This window comes from Drosophila miranda, chromosome XR, assembly GCF_003369915.1.
Source record: "Drosophila miranda strain MSH22 chromosome XR, D.miranda_PacBio2.1, whole genome shotgun sequence".
NCBI lineage: Eukaryota > Metazoa > Arthropoda > Insecta > Diptera > Drosophilidae > Drosophila > Drosophila miranda.
This window is the reverse complement of record NC_046674.1, coordinates 5,445,950-5,469,849: the sequence shown is the minus strand read 5'-3', so window position 1 is coordinate 5,469,849 and position 23,900 is coordinate 5,445,950. Positions and strand designations below refer to the sequence as shown.

Genomic DNA, 23,900 nt, shown 5'->3' with positions numbered 1-23,900 from the left:
GAGGGGAGGATGGAGTAGCGCCGGAGGGTACATGGCGTGTGTGGGCCACTTGACAGCCGTTTAAATGCATTAAAAATTACCTACTCCAACATGAGCAGAGCAAAGGATAGGGCGTGCAGAGCAGGGGCGGCAATGGCAAACATGTCAGCCGCCAAATTTCACATGCGAAATTGTGCATGGCAGTGGGGTGATAGGGCGGACCATGGGCAGAAACGGATCACGCCCACAAACAAGACGTCCCAAAATCAAATCAACAGAAAATGGCGTGCCATCCAAATGACGACTACAACAATGAAGACGGGTTTCGATGAGTCTCCCCATGCCCCTCTAGGGCAAAAGACAGCAAAAGGGTTTGGCCCAAAGCTGCTGAGGCAAAAGGAAAAGATGCAGAGAGGGAAAACAGGCCACAGACAGCAGGACTGGCCCGACTAGTTAACGCAAATTGAAATTGTTGTAGCCGCAGACAACAAAAAAAAAAAAAGCCAGAGGAAACGAAGCAGACGAAGATATTCTCCCAGCTTGTTCGTGCATAAATCAAAGTCTGGGCTTAAAAGAAACGGGTAGAACTGAGGGAGCGATGGACAGAATGAAGAGAAAGGGAGCCAGAACTTTGAGAGCGAAGTAGATACATGAGACTATGAGAAAAAAGGAGCTGTCAGAGTGCCCACGGCAGTTAAAACGACAATTAAATTGGACTACGCCGACTGTTTGGCCATTAAGTAATCCAGGTACCAGCCAAAATCTGTTACGAGTGCCAAATGTCTTAGGAAACTGATGTTAGCACCTTAAAAAATCACTCTATCCTTGATAGTTTTGAAAGTTATCTTTTGTTTTCTGTGATTCATTTTGTCGAGTCTTCCCTCGACGGCTAGCTGTTCTTCGAATTTTTCTGTTCCATCAAAACTCATCTCCAAAATATTTTTTTTTTTTGTAAGGAAGACAACAGCGGTCTTTCTCTGAAGATAAGTGATAATCTCCTTTCTCTAAGCCGCCTATTTCTCCTTTTATTTCGCAGGAACTCTCTTTATATCTCAACTTAAAGATATCTTCATCATCTTCGCACTATTGCACTCCAAACTAGCGCTTTAACGCGCCCCCTAGAAAGTTCAAACTGTCGTTAAGGTGTGCCTGCTCTTCATCTCTCTATCTTCTCTCCACTTCCTGGACTGTTCTGCTGCTCTTCTCTAGGCTGTCACACACGTCGCATGAGTTATATGCCCCCTCACTATTCTCGCACATATGCACATCTGTTCGTCCTTCTCTACCGCTCACACTGTGTAGTTTTCCGCCTCACTCATAGCTAACTTTTGAGGCCTTATCTCGCACAGACTTGCACTCGAGGCTTATGAGAACGTGGAGAGCCATGGCGCTATGATTTAAGCGCAAACTTCTCCCGCCAAGACAGTGGCTCTTCCACTTTTCCCTCGTATGTTACGCTTAGCCACAGCGACAGCCATCCGCCATACCCTGCTCCCCATACTCGAATGCTGACTCTGTCTCTCTCCCGAAAGGAACTTGAACAATTAACTATATTTTAATTGCTACACTCTGCCTTCTGCCCAGTGCTGGTAATTTATTTACAATTTTAACGCTCATTTTGCCAACTGAAGGAAATAAAAATGGAAGCACAAATAAACATCAAAATGAAGTACAATGTTAGTGGAGATGCCGCGAAAGTGGCATACTCTTTCGAACGAAATACATGTACATTACTTATAGTATATAAGAGGCATGCTCCGTCATGCCTACATGCATGCCTACGACATTCAGTGATCTCTCTTTTTGCGAAGTTTTGTCCATTTCCTGGAAATGCAGTCATATCTTCCTCTCTGATTGACTAGCTCTTCTTCTCTGTTGAGGTTCCATTCCAGACTCACTCAAAACGGACGGCTCCTGTTAGGGTATCCAAAGAGAAACCACAGAAAACAAATAAAAAACAGAGCGGATGGGTGGGGGTGCTGCACAGAGCGGAGTTGAGTGACGGACAGCGTCCGATGGGTTTTCGTTTTTCTGGTTTCTCTGGTTGTTCCTGGCTTTTCCCGGGTGCTCTTCTGTTGGTTGGTGCAAAAACGCATTACGCATGCACTTTGCTCAACACTTGCGTTAATTTTATTCCGCCTATCCCCTTCCCTTCACCCACCGGTGTACCACACCACTGGCTGTGTGTACGTTTGTTTAAATATTCATTGCAAATTCCAATTGCATTTGCGCTTAAATTGGCAATACCCACAACCACCAGAGGAGAAGAGCACCAGAGCAGCACCAGAACAGCAACAGGAGCAGGAGAAGAGCGGCAGCAGCTGTTGTTTCTTTTCTCATTTTTTTTTTTTTTGTGTACTTTCCTTCTCTTTTTTTAAGTTTGTTTAGCCGGTAATTGGAGAGGAATGCTCACAAGGGTATTTTCGTGTTTGGAATATCTGTGTTGAAGCCAAATCCAGCGAATCAAAATAATATAAGTGGACTAATCGTTACCACATCCCCTGACAAACAGAATTCCCACTACAAATCAGGAAAAGCCGCTGGAATCTCGGATCAACCAGAGCCAGAAAAAGACCACAAAGGGACACGGACACGGCCACGGACCGGCCACGAAATCTATTATATTATTCGAATTTCTAATGAAATCCATACAGCAATTTTCCTCTTATGCATAAAATTTTGCATTAATGTGCAAACAGAAATATTTGGCCATAAACAAATGTTTAGCGACTAATTTGGCTCTGTAAAGTGAAATGCAAAATGCATAAATTCGATTGTGCTCTCGGCTTTCATTCGACGCTACCCAAACTAGATTTCGCCCAAAACATATTTAGTCAGATAAATTGGTTTAAGCTCCGACATCGCTGGGGCCATTAAAATGGGGAGATGACCAATAGAATGTGCGATGGAGCCAGCGAGCGTAACCGCAATGCAAATGTGAAAGGCCAAATAGCAAAGTGACATCGATCCAAGATCATATTTCATTCAGGGAGTTGAAGCAAGAGCCGTAGCGGGCGGTCGATGGGGATGTAAATGCTATTAAAAGGCATTACGATGAACCCCAGAAGCCGTAAATCATAGAAGGAGGAGCCCTTCTTTGGCTGGGTTTCACTTTTGTCTGTTTTATTGTTTCCAGATTAATGTCTCTGTCTTGAATTCTCCATTGGATTGGCCTGGTCGGGCGACGCTATCGTGCGGCCAGAACAGCTCCAATAAATGCAAGTCACACGCTGCGAATGAGCAATATTTTAATTATTCTCAAATTGTGGCAGCAGAAGTGCCGCCAGTATTTCATTTCCACGTCTTTTCCCCAGCTGGTAGACGGTGATTTTTTCACCGATGCTATTTTACTGCCAAAATTGAGTTTACTGTTACCTCAAATATATTTGTATTGCACTAAATACTGAAAGACAATTTTCTGAATCAAAAAATAATTGCAGATGACTGGAATATTTTATCTCCCACCGACGCTGAGATGGAATGGTTTTTCCATTGGAAAACTTATCGTTTAATCTTTTCACACATTCCTTATTTCTCACTTTTAATTCATTGAGCATCTCATTTTCTTTCTCTTTTCTTAACATATTGAGTTGCTTATTTGTCGTCTGTCTGTCTGTCTGTTTGTCTGTCTTTGTGCTTAATGAGCTTTTGTTTCCAGCTGTATGAATGCATTTTTAATCCATTAAGACTTTTGATATCAAAAAATCAATGATGGTGAATACTTTTCCATCCAACAGATGTGTATTTAAATAACACTTAATTCCGGGACAAGCTAAAACAGATGCACACAGATGATGACACTGACGTCAATGACTCGGCAGGGGTTCCCGTTCCTTCCGATATCATGGGAGAAGGGATTTATTAGGATGAGAGAGAGGTGAGGCTGTGCGTGAGGGATGCAGTCAGTAAGCTTGCTTTGATGACAGCTCAGACTTTGTCTTCCCCTCTCTTGCTCGATGCTCTCGATGCATTTAATCGAGTCAGAGTTGAGTTTCTGCCAACATCACCAGCTGCAGATGCAATGGCTGAACAAGAAGCAGTGCACACGCACACTGGGACAGACACTGGGACACAAACACATGCAAATTTATATATGTATGTACTCGTATTGATTAAATGAAGATGACTACAATGATTGACATCGTTGACTTAAGTCATTACATATTGTAGGGGTGCACTGCAGGAGGAGAAGTAGAAGGAGCAGAACGAGCAGCAGCTGCCAGGATGCACCATGGCCATGTGTGTGTGCGTTCTTTTGTGGGCATGTTTGTGCATGTCTCTTCATGACCGTGCCTGTGTGGGGCACTTAATTTGTTTGAAAAGCCGGCAGCTCGGCTCGACGTAGCTGGACAGCAAGAAGAATTTAATTCTGACTCTCCATCTTTCTCTCTCTAGAGCAAAATTAATTATTTTCAAATTAAATAAAAACATGGCCAACATTTAAATTTATCAACACAATAAATTACATCAAATAATTGCCAATTCAGCAGCAAATAATTTATGTGGCACAGCACACACCTCGCACTCTCTCCTCCCCCTTCCCATCGGCTTATTGTGATTTTTCATTGCTTGTTTGTCGCTTGAGTTGTTTTTTGGCCATAAAGATTATAATCTTACCACAGAAGCCAGCGGGAAAATTCCTCTGCGAAAACTGATACAAAATATAATTTGAGGCCTGTTCGAGGATACGAAACATGAAAAAAATGGCCAGTACGAGAGAAAGGAACTAGGGAAAGCTGAAAGAAATCGCATAAATTTCAGTCACAGCTCGCATAAAATGCGATGTCAGGCGTAAACATTTTCTAGCATTTTTTTTCTTATTTAGGAGTTGTCCTACCGGACGGAGAGAAGAGGAAAGAGCGGATGATTGGAAATAGGGGAGTAAGCCAAAAAATGGCTTAGCATTATGGTGGGAAGGATGATAATGGTCTAAGGCTCAATCACACGAAAATTAAATAGCCATGATAAATAAAAAAAAAAAAAAAAAATCATCAAAAAACGGTCGAGTCGTTTGGGTGGAAATTAACCACAAATACCGTGACACGAGATTTGTATATATTGGATTAATTGTTTCATATTATTTTATAAAGACCAGCTCGGATTGAAATCCAAAAATGTAAAGGTATTTGAAAACCTTCTTCTCAACAAAAATCCAACCTCTTCTCCTCCATCATGACCTAATGCCAAATAAACAAGTTTTAAAGGTTAAAACAACAAAAGAAAAAGTTGAACAAGTATTTGTTGCAAAAATATTTCGTAGAATTTCGGAATTATTAAATAAAATTCAATAAATATTTCCACATAAAAAGTATTTCAATTATTGCAATTCCTTTTCACATTTCATTTTTATTTCAAATTATTTCAAATATTTTCCTCGAAACAGTTTCATTTTTTCGGCCAACTTTAATATCATTTCTCCCAGTTCAGTAATCAATTCGTGGGCAGAGATTGCTTGAATAACATTCAATATATATCCATACGCTCGTCCTTCTGCTAACCCAACAAAAAACTGCCCTGAATTGTCAAATGACAATGGAAGGTCAATGCCTGCCACACAGACAGACACCAACGTGGCAGTCAGACAGCGAGCAGCCTGAGAACCATAAAAACTAACCAAGAATGAAGGGCCGACTTGTTGTAGCTGTTGTGAGTAGGTATTATAATAATAATAAAGGAAGCACCAACAACAATGAATAGGACAGGACGATAATAGAGGGTATACACAGAGGCCTGTGTCCACGGACGAATCCCCAGTGGTCGAGTCCAGTCATTCCCTAGCCTGGGGCAATGTTGTCCTGTTGTCTGGTCTACTGACTGGCCAACAAAAAGGAACAATTGAGAGAGGGAGAGTTCTAAGAGGTTAAAACAAAGCTTAAAGATTCTTCGATCGAAGGCTATGTCAGAAGAGATACTTAAATTAGATTTAAAACAAGTAAACACACCTTTGTAGAGTGTCGGCACAACGAGTATATTATATTAAAATGCACATCACGTGCTTACTCTCAGATACAAGATACATCCCATGTCCCCCAGACTAAAAAAAAAAATCTATGTGAGAGCCTGCGATTCGCCGCTTAGCACCGTTTCAGCTTATTAAACACATTCTGCCATTGATTGGGGACCCGCTGCCTTTCGCCTTGCGCCTTCGTCTAGGACTCTGATTTTTCTGGAAGATGTTGAGGGCAATTTCAGCGATAAACACGCACCCACCCATCATCGTTAAAATCTCCTCCTTCCCGGAATCGATTCTGTTTATTACGCATACGGGGGCCTCGGTAAACATGTTTATGTTTTGACGGGGCGTGCAGAGGCACTTGATTGCCAATTTTTACATTTATTTTTTATTTTCCTCTCATTTTTCCAGAACACCCATCAAACTGTCTCATAAATCGGATATGCATTTACAGAGGAAATGCAATAAGCTTCGAGGAGATTTACATGAAATGCATTTAAAAATGGCAGGGAATATGCCAAGTGGCTTGTGTCCTGCGAGTACTCCTCGGCACAGAGAGAGAAGGAGGATAAGCTAAATCTGCAAACTGAAGCAGCTGTGCTGCAAACGAGGCCTGCAACATAGGATATTCATTTATGATGAATGGTTATGAATGACTGAATGTAATCTCATAGATAGAAACTTTATGCGTGTACGGAGGAGTGTTCTTTTGGCCAACGTGCCTCCTCCTTACCCATTTTCCTGGGTCCTACGACCAATAACCAACAGCTTTTTACAGCTGCAGAGGCGAAATAAAGGCGCAAGGCTAGCCAGGCTAGCGATAGCCCTTTTAGTAATCTTATACACGCTCGTAATATTGAATAACTGACAAAACCAAAACGAAAGTTACGGGGGACGAAAAACATTCATCAAAGGCGAGAGCATGTCCTTGAAAATGTTAAACAGAACTGGCAAAAAAGAGCGCCCGAAAATGGAAGGAAAAGTCAGGAAGAGTGTGGGGGAAATTGGCCGGAACTTTTGAGGTTGCATGCGAGTTGAGTGTAGATAGACTGACACACAGACTGAAAGATAACTTTGAAGACTAAGAGGTACAATTGGTAAACAAAAGACTAAGAAGCAGTCTGGAAGACCTACTGAGAGATAGCCTCGATGAAAGAATTAAAGACAGCCAAACTCTAAAACACATATTCATGTTTTCATGTCTGCTTAATTTCAATCGGGACTTTGCCCATGAAATTTTCTTGCTCCAATGAGACCAAAACCAATCCGAAATCAATCAACAGCCAGATAATTGGGGAGCGAAATTCAATGGGATGTTTGCGAGACTGGGCAGGGGCTGCGTATGTGACGGGCAAGCAATCAATTGTAACCCAAAAGCTTAATCGATTTTCATCCAGGTACAGCCGCCGCAGCAGCAGCAGCAACCACTCCTGCCAGTTCAACATCACAAACAGAGGGAAATCACTTGGTTTAATATGGAAACAAATTTTCATCCACGCCGAAACAAGAGAAATCTTATGTCCAAACACACGTAAACACGCACAACCACGACCACACACAATTGGCGGGCATTTCAAAAGAGAATTTGTATTGTTGCTGTAATATTTTCGATTTATTCTTTGTTTGTTTTTTTTATCCGCTCGGGGGTATCATATCATAGTAATTCGGTTCCATTCGGTGGGGATTATTAAAAAGGTATTGCTGCCCCAGAGTCTGTGACTCTCTCTTTCTCTCTCTCACTCTCTGAGAGATTGGTGGTGGAACAGTGACCAAAGTTTGTTCAGCCTTCAAAAATTGAAGGTACTCACTCGGTAAACCCAAAATTAATTTATTTTATTTACTTTTCATTATGGTGGGTTTTTTCTGTCTGTTTATTACGAATATAAACACATTTAAAGGGTATTACAATACAAGCAGGTGTTTTAACAGCAGACATTGAAGGTCCGCTTGTACTTTTTACTCATTTACTTAAAATAAGCAATTTGGAAGAAAACGCACTTAAAGTTTTCTTTGAGGTAATCTGAGCTCCATATTCAGGATCGGTCCATATGGGTAGGAGCCTTATTTAAATTTATTTCTTGAAAAATGTAATCAAATAATAGCTCTGGCAGGGTAACAGATGCTTCGGGGTACATACATACATAGTTGGCGATTATTTGTTGTGTAAAATTGTGGTCACATAATGTATGCCTCGATGGGGTACGGACCCAGCTAGAAAACCAAAGAGCCCACTGATGATGAGAGACCCAAATGAACACCAAATATGCAATTAGCAAAAGTTGAGTTATTTGCCATAAATATTTGCGGACACAACAAAAGTAGCCAGCGACCGGAGGCGGGCATCGTTTACACTCGCTGTGTGCTCATTGTTTGGTTGGCTTTGCATTTTCCCAATTTGTTTTGTGGATTATGCAATTTATTTAGTGTAACTTTGGCAAAGGCTGTAGGTGGAGGAAGTTCTGACTGACCGATGATAAATTCCATGTCCGCACGTAATATGGAAATTAAAACGAAAAGCGGACAAAGCGCAGTCCACCAAAGGGACAAGGGTCGACCTACCTTCTGTGTATATCAAAAGGCATGCAACATTGATTTAATTGCTCGGGTGAGTCCTGACTCAAGTCACAAGGGTCTGAAAGTGTTTTGGCAAAGGTAAAGGTTGCCTAGAGGCAATGAAAGTTAGACCCAGTCTCAGCAGAGGGAAATACCACAGAGAATAATGCCGAATATTTGCTTTCATGATCTTTTTTCAGGTTCTAATTTAAAGACTAGACCTTAGGAATTCTCGAGGACAACTAATTATGAGAGGAATCAGGAAATAATTTGGTCAGAAATGTCTGCTTATCAGCAAAAAGGAAGCAGGAGAGCACAACAGCAAATGACACGTATAAAAACACATCGGGAGGATGTAATACCCGAGACGAACTGCAAAATGTGTTCGTGCAGAGACGGGCTTCCCTTTCCCCGCACGAAATCTGCTGCTTCAGTTTCTGCCCTAAATAGGGACCTTAGCGTTTTCCCTTCCTTCGCGGAGTGGCAAAGTGTAACTAAAAACTGGCAGACTTCTCCAAAAGCAGCTTCCGTTTGCCTACGTTTCGAGTTGAAAATGAGCGTGTAATTAGAAATGTAAGGAGGGGGGAAAAAAGGGAAGGAGAGAGGAGGAAAAGCTAGGTGAGGAGGAAAAGCGAGAAGAGATGGTAAAACGGAAAGCGAAAAAGTAGCGGCAACAGTTCAAAAGTCGCAACTGCGTCTCGTCCTCAGGAAATGTGCACACGCAAAAGAAAATTACAAATGAAAATGAAATAAAATGGCGCAAATGCAAAAAACACATACACACAGACAAACTTATATACTCCTGCACATTTGCTGCTACCCTCCACACCGCCTCACCCACAATGAGCCGCATAAAAAGTTATGTATAAAAATCTTTTGCTACTTTTCGCTTGCATTTCCGTTACAAGGCAAACTGAAACGGAATTTGCATGTGACATTTGCGGTTGGGGTATTTCTGTTTCTGGTGATGTTGATGGAGATGGAGATGGTGGAGATACACGCCACGCGGCGAACAGGGGCGGGATAGGGATTGTGCTGCCACTGGCTACGTGAGTTAATAGAGCAAAAGTTAAGCTCTGGTAGCGGGCTAAATGAGCCACAGACATTGAAAAGACTTCCAGCATCCTCACGTCTCTGGTTTTTTTTGTTTTTGTTTTTGGCTTGTAGTTTTGTTGAAACTTGGGCAGAGAGAGGGAGCCGTGGTGTAGGGGGTATGATTGTTCTGCGAAATTGAAAACTCTGGGTAATTAGGAAAAGTTTCATCATTTTCGAATAAAAAGAGAAAGAATAATTTTGCAATGACATGAGTGAGTTACATGCAGAATCACATATGTGCATCGAACTAATGTGTTTACTGGAAAGGCCATGAAAATTGCGAATAGTAATCATTCCATATATCAATACTTGCATATATCCCCTCAAAAATAACTCACCAAATATCGTTTCCCACTGCTGTTCGTTGATCGTACTTCGTTTTCTTTGGGGACGAAAATGTTTGGGGAATGCCAATTAAGTTGTTTGCAATTCAACGACCAAACATTGAATGCAGTACGAATAAAGCTATATTTGTCCGTGGTTTTTTCTTTTGGATATTTGTTTAATTTCCGTCGCAGAATGGCACTATTTACTCAACTTATTTATTTATTAATAAATACATATATATGTGTATGTATGTATTTATGTATGGTGTTTTACGCGATATCATTACACATTGCATTAGGCACTACATTAATTCCTGATATTTTTTGTTGCAATTATTTTTTTGCTGATGCTGTTTGCTGAATTAATTTATAAAATATTTAAAAATCGATGCGCCGCAAGCTTTTATTTTTGGTATTTCTGTTTCTGTTGTTTCTCGGCTACACTATAAATAATTGATGGCGTTTGTTTTGTATTTTGTTATTCATTTATTACTTTTGATAATACTCGTTTATTTTTTTTGCCAGCACGTACTGAAAAACAGAACAGAAAATTGCATGGGGCTGATGTGGTGCCCGTTGCCCCATTCGATATCCCGCTTTTTGAGACCGTACTCCTGGTCACAACGAATTTTTGGACGCGCAACGGCGAGCCGTGCGATAATAAACATGCACAAAAACAATAAATTTCTACATTAAAACATTACGAACGGTGCATAAACAACAAACGCTGCAATTAGCAGCAGCAAAGAAATAAATTTTCATTTAAAAATCTCCCATACGCCTTGTGCAACGTGTGTGATAATTATGTGCGCTTGGCACGCAGGCAGGCTGACAAAAATCAGAAAATGTTCTTTAAATTCTTCCACTTCTCTTCTATGCTTTCATATCCCGGGAGTGTTGAAAGCGAAATGGCGCCACTAGGTCCAGGACCTTTGGGGGAAAGGACTTTTGTCAGGAAAAACAAAAGTCAACCAAGGGTGAGCACAGCTGAAAGCAACTTTTGGCAGAAATTCGTACCCAAAATATGTGTTCGGATATATATGTATGTACATATACGGCTACCTGAAGTGTCTAGAGATTGTACAGAAAAAGAAAAAGGAGATTCTGAAAAAAAACAGAAAGTCAGCCAAAAACACAGGCAAACGCGAAAAAATCTGAAAGTCGAGCAGATGATGACTGGGCCAACAGCAGCGATGGAAATGGAGGGAAAACGCTTTAATGTTCAATGCAAAAAGTGCTAACCCGTCCAGATTAGATTGACTATAAGGGCAGGCACCAGACTTTAATAATCGTAAATCAAGATTGGCGATATATTCTAAAAAGAAGACGGCAAACTTGTTGCTTTAGCTGGTACCAGAATAATAGAGTAGAAGAGATCTGGATGGGTCTTATTTATTTTCATAGAGGAAAATATTTATTTAACGAGTCAATAAAGACTAAGAATAGAATTTCATGAGAGACAAAATTTCATTATAGCTGCATTTGCAAAAGATTTGTCTAAGAATGTCACAAAAAATAAGTCGATTTCAAAAACTTGTATGCGAGAAAATTTCGTGTTCTATAAAAAACATGATTCTTAGAAGTTTCTGCCATGTTTCCATATAGTTAATTCTGCTCAGGTTCCTTAAGATGACCGCCAGATTTATTGATTATTTTAGCATTTTGTTTTCAGGGAATCCATTTTTGATGTAATTTATTGGTTGGAGGTCAAGTTGTATGCCTAACAAAAACCCTAATCAGGACAAAAAATACAAATACAAAAAAATGGCAGCGAAAAGCATTTGTCATGCCTTCACTTCTGCTCACTCTCTCTGTCTTTCTTTTTTCCGTTAGACCCCTCTTTGTTTTCTTTTATTCTATTTCGCAAAAACTCAATGATGACTTGGCTTCTATACGCCTGACTGGATATATATTTTTTTTTTTCTATTTACACATGCCTACAAAAGAGGGAAACTCAACCTCAACCTCAGTCCCCTGCCTCCCTCTGCCTGCCTCCCGCTACAGTGACTGCGTCGTCTGTTTAATTTTCACAGACATCGCCTTCGCTTTCTCCCACACGCACAGACATCCAAACACACAGATACAGAGTGTTGACACCCACACACACAGACACACACACACACAGACGGACACTTCATAAAAAGGCAGCGCATGTGGCCATTATTTATGTATATTTTCACCTACATTTACTTTATTTATACGGTGGGACGACAGACAGAGGCTGGATGGAAAGCAAGGCCAAAAGAGATTGCTGTGGGAGCCGTAAAGATGAGGGAAAGCCTTAGAGAGACAGCAGGAGCAGAAGATGGGACACCGGAGCAGAGGACTCAGAGGAAGAGAGCTACAGAGAGAGGAACTGGAAATGCTCTTAACATATAGATTGCTTGTAGGTTGTACTTGTAGGCCCACTCGGTGAGTCAGTTTTTATATCCTTTCAGAAGGTAACCCTCATATGCAAGCCCATAAATCATAGTACATGTACATATGTATATATATGTATAATAAATCTAGAGAACTTCTACCTCGGTTTTCACGGTGTACAAATATATTATATAGTATGATTTGGAACCGCCGAGACCGGATCACCATTTCATATGGTTGACATACAAAATATAGTCAAATTTAATAAAATTCGAATTGGATACATAAGATTATATGCAAGGGTATCAATAGCTTCGGCTATTTTGTTTGTGTTTTTGTAGTAAGCCCTAGCAGCATCATCTGTCCAACACTTCCCTCCCTTCCATCCATCAATCCCCACTTTGGACCGTAACTCAATAAAGCATAAATGTTAAAAAAACATAAAAACAGCAGCAACAAACACAAGAAAAACTAAAATGAAATAAAAAAACACATAAAAAACAGCATAAATGTTAAGCTTGAGAGCGGTGGTTAAAGAAGGAAAACAGCCCAAAACATAGACAGTCGTGAAGGCAGTTAAGACTTTTCCCATTTTCTGGCCGCTCTGTCCCTTTCCCTTCGCCATAGACCACGTGGCGGATGAGTAATCTATAAAAATGAGTCACCAGAAGAAAAGAAAAAAGGTGAAAAATTGATTGTACCCAAAATTAGCTTATCCTTTCGTCTACCTTTATTTTGAATAAAGTTATAATATTTCAAGAAAATCAAATTTCGTGTTTAAGTCAAAATATCAGTGAGAAAGGATAAGGATAAAACCTTATTTTTAGAGCAGGGATGCGGAACATCGTCATCCATAATAAGCAAATTACAGAGATACTCTGCCAGTCCCAGTGCCCCTCACCCCCTCATCCAAGGCATTCGCTGTCACGCGTCATTTTCATACGAGTATATGGGGGGAGTATATCCTACAGTTGGGGGCATAAATATATAGAACACAATTTATATATGCATCTAGTTAAAGTTTTTTTTTTCTACTTTTCTACTTTTGGGCTCGTGGGTGGGTATCACAGGGCATGGCAGAGAATGGCAGGCACGTTCAGGATGATGCCTGCAATTGTCACGCCTTTTCTTCCTCTTACTGCTGCTCTCTCTCTTTCTCTATCCCTCTATCTATACGTGTGTGTGAGATTATTTACATACATATCTACATATGTAGGGGGGGGGGGGGTGGAGAGTACGCGGTTTGCCCTCGTTGCAAATGCAAAACAAAATAAAAAAATGAGTAAGCCAAGCCAGATAAATAAAAAGAATACAAGAAGAGAGAAACACAGCGGAGAATACGAAGCAACACTAGACAGAGACGAAAACTCACAAAAAGATGCAGAAGAAGAAGTCAATGCCAGTGGCAGGCAGGCCCTTCCTTTTTATCCATGCAAAATGGTCTTCGGCATGAATTTTAAATCTAAAAAAACTAGCTTAGAGCATTAGACTATAGGCGATCTAGGCTGATTCAATCTTGTTAACTTATCAAACCAACTTACTGCCCAAGAAGCTATCCACGAATATCGCCTGGGACGACACTTTAAAGGATTTCTGAAAGATATGCTTATTCAAGGACTTGACATCCCTTGGAACGGAGATGATGCACTTTTGACAGCTGCATATCACCATAATTTTTGGTCAAGCTAAGAAACCAAGCAATGTATGGTTTTCTGTATGGATATATATGTACATATATGTATAAATGTACACCCAATAATATTTTTATAAAATTGCATTATTATTTGGAAAGCAAATAGTTCACCTCCGACGCCAATCAAACGATCGATCTGCAAGAATTTTTAAATTTCCGGTCCCCGAGCCAGAGTTCTAAATCAGCCTTTGTTTGGCATCTCTTGCTCTAGCTCCACCTCCACCCCTTCAACGGCAGTGCCAATTAATTGCACAAGTTTTTTTACTTAACATTTTTGTGCACCCCCAAAAGCAAACTAAAACTGCAAAAGGAAACTTTTGCGTCCTCGGTTGCACATTTTTCATCTTTTTCCCGCTGTCGTCGGCGAGTTTCCAGAAATGTTCAATAAAAAATTAACGCAGCAGAGGAATTTTTAAAGCACTCCCAAAAACAAAGTCGAGCAAAGGAAATTGTGGCAAAATAGATCAGGGAAGAGAAAACTTGAAGAAAATCAATAGCAAAATGTGGAGGAGTTTGGCAAAACTTTTGCAATGAAGTGGTTTTGGTTTCGTTTTTTTGTTTTCGGTTTTTTGTTTTTGTTTTTGTTTCTCTCAAGCAGACTCCAAAGCGCTCAAACTATTTTTTCGGTTATACGGGTATACTCGTACCTACGTAATGCGTATTATTATGAAATTGTAATAAATAAATAAATAGAGAATACAAGATCAAAAAAGTCCTTTCTATCGCTTACATGGTATACTATATGAGTGTACACGATGAGAATTGTATTTGGTACAGTATAGTGCCGTTTTAGCTTTCCTATGGAAAAACCAAGCTATCAGCGCCATTCTGCCACCCAGTTGGTGGGTCCCTCTCTAACCACAACGGGGTAATGAACTCAATGTGCGGGCCGTGCCCACAGGCTGAGGAGAAGCCCGTCGCCAGAGCGGGAGACAAAAACAAGGAGGTTATTGTCGACCCTGCCACGCCGAATTTCTTACTCACTTCTCAGATGGCTTGAGACTGCTAATGAAGAAACAATGGACAGAGCAGACTATTGAAGCTGCTGGAGCGAAGGAATTTGGTAAGATAATTGCTGTCACGATTGCTGTAACGATCTTTTAAAATCTGGAATAAGGAAATTTCCTAATATGCTTAATCAATTAAAAAGAACAGTTTGGCTTATGATATTATAGTTTTTACATTTAGTTTATAGTTCTAGTTTACCCATACCCAATCAGATAATCAGATGATGGAAAGGTTCCATACCTTCTGGCATGATTTTTTAATTATCCCAAAACTTCCAAAACTCTGTAGGATTAATGTTTGCTGTATTTTGTATGCCTACCAAATTTTTCAAAACCAGTGTTAGTCAGATATATGTATGTATATATTCTTACAAGAAAGAAGACTATCATGTATTATTGTGGACTTTTTTTCTTCAATTCTTCACTATTATTTTACTATAATTAGGGACATTGTATTAGAGTGGACTACTGTACCCCCATTCCACTAAAGAGTATCCATAACAAGCAGCATCAGCAGCCGGGAGAGCAAATGGAGCGAGTCGAGCCGGCTACTGTCGCTGCTGCTGCAACCGAACCCTGAGAAGCATGGATTTATGTGTGTGTGTGTTTGTGTGTGTGTGAGAGTGTGTGTGTGCGTACGAGTGTGTGCGCGGGTTCTGTGGGTGTCAACAATTGCACAGCTGGGAACACACACACAGATGCAGGGCCAAGAAGAAGAAGCAGACGGAGTATAAGAAATAACAGTGAAAAAGAGAGGAAGTCCATTGCCGGACAACTTTAAAAAAAGTTCGCTGAATAATGTCAACACGAGCCAGAAACGTGGGGGATAAGGAGGGGGGAGAAGAGCGTGGACCGAAAAAGAGTAAAAGTCAATTCTTAAAATGTAATCAACTTTTTACCAAGTGATTTATACTATTTATTTGAAATTTATATGCCCTCAACTTTGAGCCCCAACGCCCAAAGACAGCAGCAGGGACTTGTTGAGATCTAAGTGGACAATGCGTGTGAGTAATGTCTCCTTACAGGTGCAGCGGAGACACGAGAGCAGACAAATAAAAAGAAGCTCTCTTCTAAAGTGGTGTTCAGGACTATCAGTCAGGAATGGAGTATCCCATTCGAAAAAGTTTCTTGAGACGCAGTTTTATAGGAACTTTGTGGTTTTCTATTGCCATTTCCATTCCCACAATTGCGGTTAATCCGTTGGATCCGTTGAACACTCCCATAAAATGACTCAGCTGTAGCGTCGTTACTAAAAAAAAGGTCCATTCGGGCAGAGACTAAAAATGATTACGGGTTGTCCAACTGGACACTGTCTCCTTAAAGCGTTGAAATATTCCAGTACTTGTCACAGATTTCATGGGAAACTAAATTTGGCAATTTGGCGCAAAGAATGAGCTTCACTTTAAAAGAAATCTAGCTAACGTTATCAAACATCATAATCGTAACTTAAAAATTAAAAAGGAAGGAAACTTTTGTGACAACAAATTAAAAATGTGCAAGAATTCGTTGTGTTTTGAAGATCTTGTAAAAATTCGTTATATTTACTGGGACTATTATTTTCAGACAATAGCTAGGCGTTTTTTCGAAGCTCACTTTTCTTTCAAATCATAGACACGCACCGGAGGAAATGATACGATTTTGAAGACTATCCTCAAAGTTGCATCGGCACTTGACTCCTGCTTTCAGGAGGAAAAAAAAAAGTCACAGTGAACACAAGATGAACGCGACGGCGACGACAACGTAACTACAGAACTGCAGAACTACAGAAAGATGCGGACGAAAACTCGTAGACCAAGACACGGAGAAGGCGACGAAGAGAACGACGCGCAGGATGAACAACGAGGAATGTGTACAAAGCGGCTACTGCCACACAACTGAGGCGGCAGGATGCCGTGGCAGCATGTTCAACCGGGCGCCTGCGGAACGAAATGGGATTCGGAACAGGCCAAAACACGACTTCGGGTCCAGAGCCGAAGTCGCCACAAAACATCTGTTCGAGAGCGAGATAGCCATACAGAGAGCAAAAGAGATGGGGCTTGACCGAGGGTGGAACTGGGTCTGGGATTGGGCCAAAGGAAAGGGCAGGCAGCCATCAATCCCTCCGCTTTAATGGCTGGCTAACACTAACCTACCGCAAAAAAAAAAGACTGAGAGGGAGGGAGCACTCTGGGCAAACTTTTGGCAGCCGAATCGAATCAGCTTAATCAACTTCAGAGTTAATCGAGTTGGAGAAAGAATTTAGTTAGGATGTGGAACCAAACTCCAAGTGCAACTCCAAGCCTTAATCCTAAAGTTTTTTCTTAGTTCTAGGCTTAGTCCAGACCTTAGATCTGGTCCTAGGCCTTAGTTCTAGTCTCCTATTGGCGCCTGCGCCGCAATACGAGTACCAGCTGCAAGGGTACCATTAGAATTGCAGGCCTTGGTTATAAAATAGGCCTACGCGAATCAACATTTAGCAAAAGTGCAGCCGCCAACAAACGCTCTTTGAACCACTGCCAAAAAACACGAGATACGACGGTATCATGGGGGGTGTTAAAGGGGTGTGAGGGACTGCCACCTCCCGGCAACGTGGGTGGGAATCGCTGATGCAGCAGCGAAAGAGAATTTAGCGCACAAAACGGAATATCCAAGATAAAAACAAAAGGCCAAATAGCAAAAGCACCTGGCCGTGCCTCGGCTTTTCCCTTTGACACTCTTTCTCTTCTTCACTCTTTCCAGCCAAATACGTGGCATACATATGTATATGTGATTTTGTGTGTGTGGGTAAAGTAGAAGTATTAGCTTTGAATGTGGCGGAAATGGAAATGACCAACCGACAAAGACATTCAAAATATTCAGGCTTATAGCATTACCCAGGCTTACTTACAATTTCTAAAGATTTTTCAGCGGTCCCAATGTGTGATGAATGGAACTTGTAAGACAAACATTAAATGCATTTTGTTTTAAATTTATACACAATGTAATATCATTGCTTGTAGTATTCACGGTTTCAATTCATTGTCTGTAGGTTAATTAAATTTCACCCATATTTACCCGCGCATTTTATAGGGCTTCCAGTTTTTACTGTTCCAGCTTCACCCTTGCAAATGTAAAATTTTTTCTTGTTTTTGAATTTTGTACTATTATTATTTTGTATGTGTTGTACTGTGGACTTAATTAACTTGGCCTTCTGTCACTACTGCTGCTGCTATTTCTAGAACCGAAACTGTTTTTATGCCGTGTCATGCATTTAATTGAATTAAAAGTTGGAGCTGCCAATGTCAGTGGAGCACGTCACTTGCTTGATTAATTGCGCTGCCAACAATAACGCTCTCGAAGCAAACCTTAACTTTCATAATCGAGAAGGAAAAGGCGCCAACTGCACGCCACCACCGCGAGGGTGTCCTCCACAAGAAAGGTGAAAATTAGCATGCGCTAAGTAAAGGAGGTAAAATTTCCAAAAACAAGCTAAATATTTACCAAAACGATAAGTTAATTGTTCGTTTTTTTTCTCTCGCTCTCACTCTCACTCTCAAAGCACAAGCTTTCTCCCTTTCTCTGAAAACACACATTTTCACACGCGACATTTCGTGAACAGGGGAAAATAACTCAGAAGGGGATATATATTATGAGAAGTAACGACCCATTGATTGCCTTCAAGTGCGGCCGGAAAATTACATATTTTCGACAATAATTAAGCGGAAAATAGCCGAGACAGAAAAAGAAAAGTCATCAGCTTTACGGCACGGGCTATTGGGGAGGGGGTGTATCAGAAGTGCAGATTGGGCTGCATAGAGAGGAAAGCCTATTAAGGTAAGGCAGAGTAGACCAAGCGTCCCGAACTGACCTTAGTTGAGGTGAATAGTAACAGCTCTAAAAAGAGAAGAGAATAAAAATACCATATCAGCACAGCTAGACGCAGCAGAGACGAGAAGAGACAAACAATCTAATAATAAATATATCTTACAGAGTTAATATTTAACATTTTAATGCATTCTTGCTCTACATTCAAAACTGTAACCTATACAACACTTTTCCTCTTGTCCCATTTCTTCCTTCTATACACCTGTTTGTTTTCCTGGTAGTTCTCCTACTCCATCTCCTTCCATCTAGACTCATTACACATTCGTCCCGATCTCCCAACGCAGCATCATCTTGGAAGCTAGAAAAAAAACCTGAGGCCAATACCAAACCTTTCGATCTGCAGCCTTGCTCGACATTTGACTCAGCCAACGAGTCGTTGTATGGGTAACATGTTTGACACATGTCATTTGAGGTCCAAAACACATCATTTATCTGCTGCTGCTTCCCCTTTCTCAGGAGCAAATTGGAATATTTACAAACAGAAGTGAAGCGGCAGCGTAGGAGTGGGAAAGAAAAAGAAACACTCCGGTGGAGGTACATGGCACCATGTAAAGTAAGACATACATACTCATGATAAGAACCACAAGATAACGTTGAACGTGACGAGCATGCAGAAACAATAACCGACACGCACACTCACGTTGTTTTTCTGTGTTATAAACAACGTCTCAAAAATACACACGAACTGACAGCTAGTGTCAGACATAAAGTGAAAATAAACACAGACATCTACGCGAGAGAGTTTTCCGAAAACCTCGCTAATAACGAACACGGTTTGCCGTTTCTGCCGCTGCCGCTGCCGCTGTAACTGAAATTGTCGGTGGAAAAATGGAGCAACTTCTTTCCTCCATCCACAGTTTCCCATTTAAATACCGCTTTCACTTTTCATGACTTCATTTTACTTGTCGTTGGCGTCGTCTCGTCGCCTTAACAGCGTTGAAATAAAATAACATTGGGAAAGGGACAGGACAATAAGTAGAAGCGAATGCATGGGAAAAGCGGAGAAAGGCGAACGTGATACATACAATTTAAAAGTTGCTGCAAAAGGATTACAAAAGACGAAATCCGGCTCAACTTACTCTCCCGGATCTATCTCTCCGTCGCCAATTTCTCTGTCTCTCTCTCTCTCGCCCAATGCAAACCAAAGTGTAAATAATTTTTCATTTCGTATACGTAACGTGCGACGAGACAGAACGAAGAAGATAAATATAAAGAGTGAAAGAGACAAGCTTACTATAGTATAACCCGCGCGAAGCACGACATCAAAACAAAAGAGAAAAGTGTAAGACCAAAAGTGCAAGACAGATATGTTTTGTTTGCTTCCTTACTTCCGGCTTTTCATACATACATATGTATGTGTGATGGTTGCACTTGTATAATTTTTTTGATATGTTGTCAAAGCACCTAGATTCGTTAGCCAAAAACTTAAGCTGGGAAACTTTTGTTTGGCGAAATGGAATCTGGTTTTTGAACACAGTTAAAGGTCTCCACAGTCCCCAAAAACATTGGGGATATACACTAATTAGGACTGTGCTTGAGAATCCTCTTTTAAACCGATTATCATAGAGAGGGTCTCAGGGTCAAAAAACTATTTATCGAGCTGAAATTTTCAGGGCGGAATATTTTTTGTAATATTCCCAATCATCAGTAATGTCGAATCAGGCTATAGCTTTTTACTTTATTCTTTTATACCAATAGTAATATTTTTAAGAACTTTTTACTTTGAAAATTACACTTTTAACAGTCTTATGTATGTCGGATCTTCATTTAAATCTTGATCCATTATCGGTAAGTAACCGATAAGCGGATCACTCCTTGGGCAACGGTGTAGGAAGACACAACAAAATCAATTACTCTCTGAGTAATACCAAGTCATCCCTTTAAGACAATTATTGTGCTCTCTTCATCTTTTTCCTTTGATCCTCTTTGAGGGAGTCGTCTCTCCCCCTACGCACCATCACACAGTAGTTGCATATCTACATTCAATTTAACATAATTTTCATTGCATATTCCCGTAGAAATAAATACTATCTAATTGCCATTTGATTTCCATGCCTATTTGCCTATCTACTTATGTACCTCTTGACTCACGCATTAAAATATTGCACATATTCACGTTTCCACTTTAAGAAACCCAATGTCAATCTGTGTAAATAAAATGTTGGACTGGGCAGAGGAAGTGAAGGGTTTAATCATATATCACCTACCCATTGCCCACGTTTCACGACCCAAGATATAAATAAATATCTGTCAAATGTGGAACTTTTTCACCCGGTACTCATATTTACGAAAATCACAGCAAAATGGCCAAATGGTGAAGCAGCAGCTATGCTCGCCCAAGATGCACACACATCTGGATACACTTGTTGAGAGTATTGTGGTTTACATAAGCGGACTAACATGACACAGCCGAGAAGAAGCTTATTATGTAGCTCAATTAGGAAATACAAAATCAATTGCGAAGATAATACACTAAAAGCCTTTCAAAGTGCTTTATGAAATATAGGAATATGCAATACGAATACTACAACATTTAGCTTTTCAGAGGAACTGTTGGACTTGAAAGGGTATTTCAAGCCTCGGGGACTGATCTTCCTCCTGCTGCCAGTTACAACAACAGGAATAAATATGGTTGCCCGCCTGATTGGGCAACATCTGATAGGAAAGTCGCTTGGGTTGGGTTTTGGTTATGGCGTTTATATGCCACACCAGTAATACCTGATAAACATCAACAGTAACAACAACAACAAATACAGCGACAACAAACCGCAACAGTAACAGCTGGAAATGACAAGAATGCAGAATGCATGAAATGATTATCACAGAAATTTGTTGAACATGTAGCTTCGGTAAGCCGGTAGGGGCAATGTTGTTCATTGTGTTTGCTTTTTTTCTACAATGCTCGTAATATACTTCATGCAAGTGCTCGGAATGACAGCTAGTGTCTCTTTATCAGTGCCCGGTGGTGTCAGTATCATGTAACATGTTGAAGGAGGAAATCGGGCTGTCATTGACCTGGGCATATTTTAATCCCTGTTGGCAAACTCAGTTTACATCCAATCATAAATAGAAAATGACTCCAAGAAACGAGAGGAGGAAAATAAGCAGATAAATAAAAAAAAAAATGCCTACAGAGGAACAAGAAGAGTAACTAGGCTAAGGGGAATACTCAAAGAGGGGAAGAAATATTAGATATTGTAGGCCTGCCAGGACACATTAACTTTGCAACAGCCATGTAGGACATGGACAGAGGACAGCGGAGGCAGAGTCAAAACTGGTCAGAGTCGGAGTCCTGTTGAGCTGAGCAGGCAAGAAAATTATCTGGCTAAAAGCCAACAGAATTATGCACACACATATGTAGGACAGGGCAAGGAAGTCACACAGAGCAGGACGTGTCAGTGGCAGGACACAGGACATGCTGAATGCAGGTTTCGCGTCGGCGGCTCAGGGCCCTCGGCTTGGACTTGGGATTACGTTCAGGCTCGCTTTCGCACATAAAAATATAACCACAATTAGGATAAGCGATGCTAAAGTGCTGCAAAGTGCTGGCGGCGCTTAGTATGAACCAACAGTAGGGTAGGCACGGCAAAAAAAAGTACGAGCCGGAATGGAAAACAGCAATTCGCGATCCGCTCACCTTCTCCTTCGCACTCTCCGTCTCCGGCAGGGCAAAGCTCGAAAATTGCAGCCTAGTTTTTGGTCGAACACCAGCGACTAGTAGTAGAAAAAAGGAGGGGCTAAAGTTAGAGAGGCGGGTACTGAAATTAACAGTAAGCTACCAACAGGGAACGTACCCAGGGATGGTGGCTAAGAGAGATAGAGCTTTGGGAGCCCGAACATCTGTAAAGTTCATCTGTAAAGGCTCGGAACCAAGAATCAGTAATCTTACATAGATAGCCCTATTTATAGTATTTACCTCTGACTAAGGCATATAACTATTTTAATTTTAATACTTGAGAAAGAATGAATATTTCCTCTTTAAGTTGAGAGAGGACCCATATTTAAAGAGATTCTTAATCCATGTTTATTCACATAAAAACTAGGGGCAAGCCCCCTGCACACTCACTTCGCTCGTGAACAAACCCCCGGATCACTCTTGATTAAGAACTTCCTTTTGTTTCTCCATCCCTGGTTTCCAATGGACATTGCACTTTCACACCCCCATACCCTCTTCTTCACCCATTGTCACCTTCACCGTCCCTGTTCCTGTCCCTGATTCTGTCTCGAAGCTGTCTCTTGCCCTTCGGTCCTTTCGGGCCTATTAGCCTTAATGGGACTTTTGCATGCTTCACTACAACAACTCGCGCTTGCTGGCTGCTGACTATTCCGACTACTCCTCCGCCAGTCCTGAGCTCTGTTCCATCGTCTGTTCCATCCATTCCTGGTGCCAGTGCCGGGCTTGTTTTTTTATTTAGAAGCTCAACTCGCGCAATGGCCTTTGGTCTGGTGTGGTCTGGTCTGGTCACTTTTTGCACGTCTCTGCAGTTTTCAATTATTTATGGTTTGTGGACGCTCTTGGATTAAAACTGCCTAAATATTTCCCAAGAAAGCCACGTTCAGGCTCTGGGCTCTGACCAGGGCAGACAACCAAATTGCCTTATCGAAATATGGCCCCCACTTCATATGAGTCAATCTCCTGTCCAGACCCCGGCTCTGGCTCCAACAACGATTCCTGCCTCCTGCCTAATGTCTGTTTATGTAAAACAGCCTAACACGCTTTCGAAATTGCTTCATTCCAAAACTAAATGTTAAGTACTTTTGGCCCTGGGCTTCGGGCTAAGCAGGAATATGGAACATAATGACTAAATTACAATTTAAATATTGGTTAAATGTAGCTCCTTTGTTTGTTTATAGAGCGACAGTGGAAACGCGAAGCTATGAGCTTGCCTTAATGAGTGCCTGAGCACTTAAAAAAAGCTTAAGGACTTAAATATGAACTCTAAGACATATTTTTCATGGTTAGATAGCTCCATAGATCCATCAGTGCAATTTTCGACTCAACCATTGAGGTTGTGGATGTTGTATTATTGCTCCAAATAATTCCATTCCAATTTTATGAGACATTATATTTAGATCCATTCTTGCATCAT

General features: G+C 40.9%; 1 protein-coding gene across 7 annotated transcripts in view; it reads right to left on the bottom strand.

Annotated features, from left to right (window-relative positions):
* Positions 1–10,115, bottom strand: part of LOC108153300 (CUGBP Elav-like family member 4) — a 318,810-nt gene extending 308,695 nt beyond the window's left edge. For 2 of the 7 annotated variants that reach the window (XM_033386628.1, XM_033386645.1), the window contains exon 1: positions 9,919–10,113. The gene's annotated coding sequence lies outside the window, so the exon portion shown is untranslated. Of the gene's footprint in view, positions 1–9,918 lie in introns of all 7 variants that reach the window. The other 5 variants (XM_033386631.1, XM_033386637.1, XM_033386638.1 and 2 more) reach the window with 4 other exon arrangements.
* Between the last annotated feature and the right edge of the window lie 13,785 nt (positions 10,116–23,900).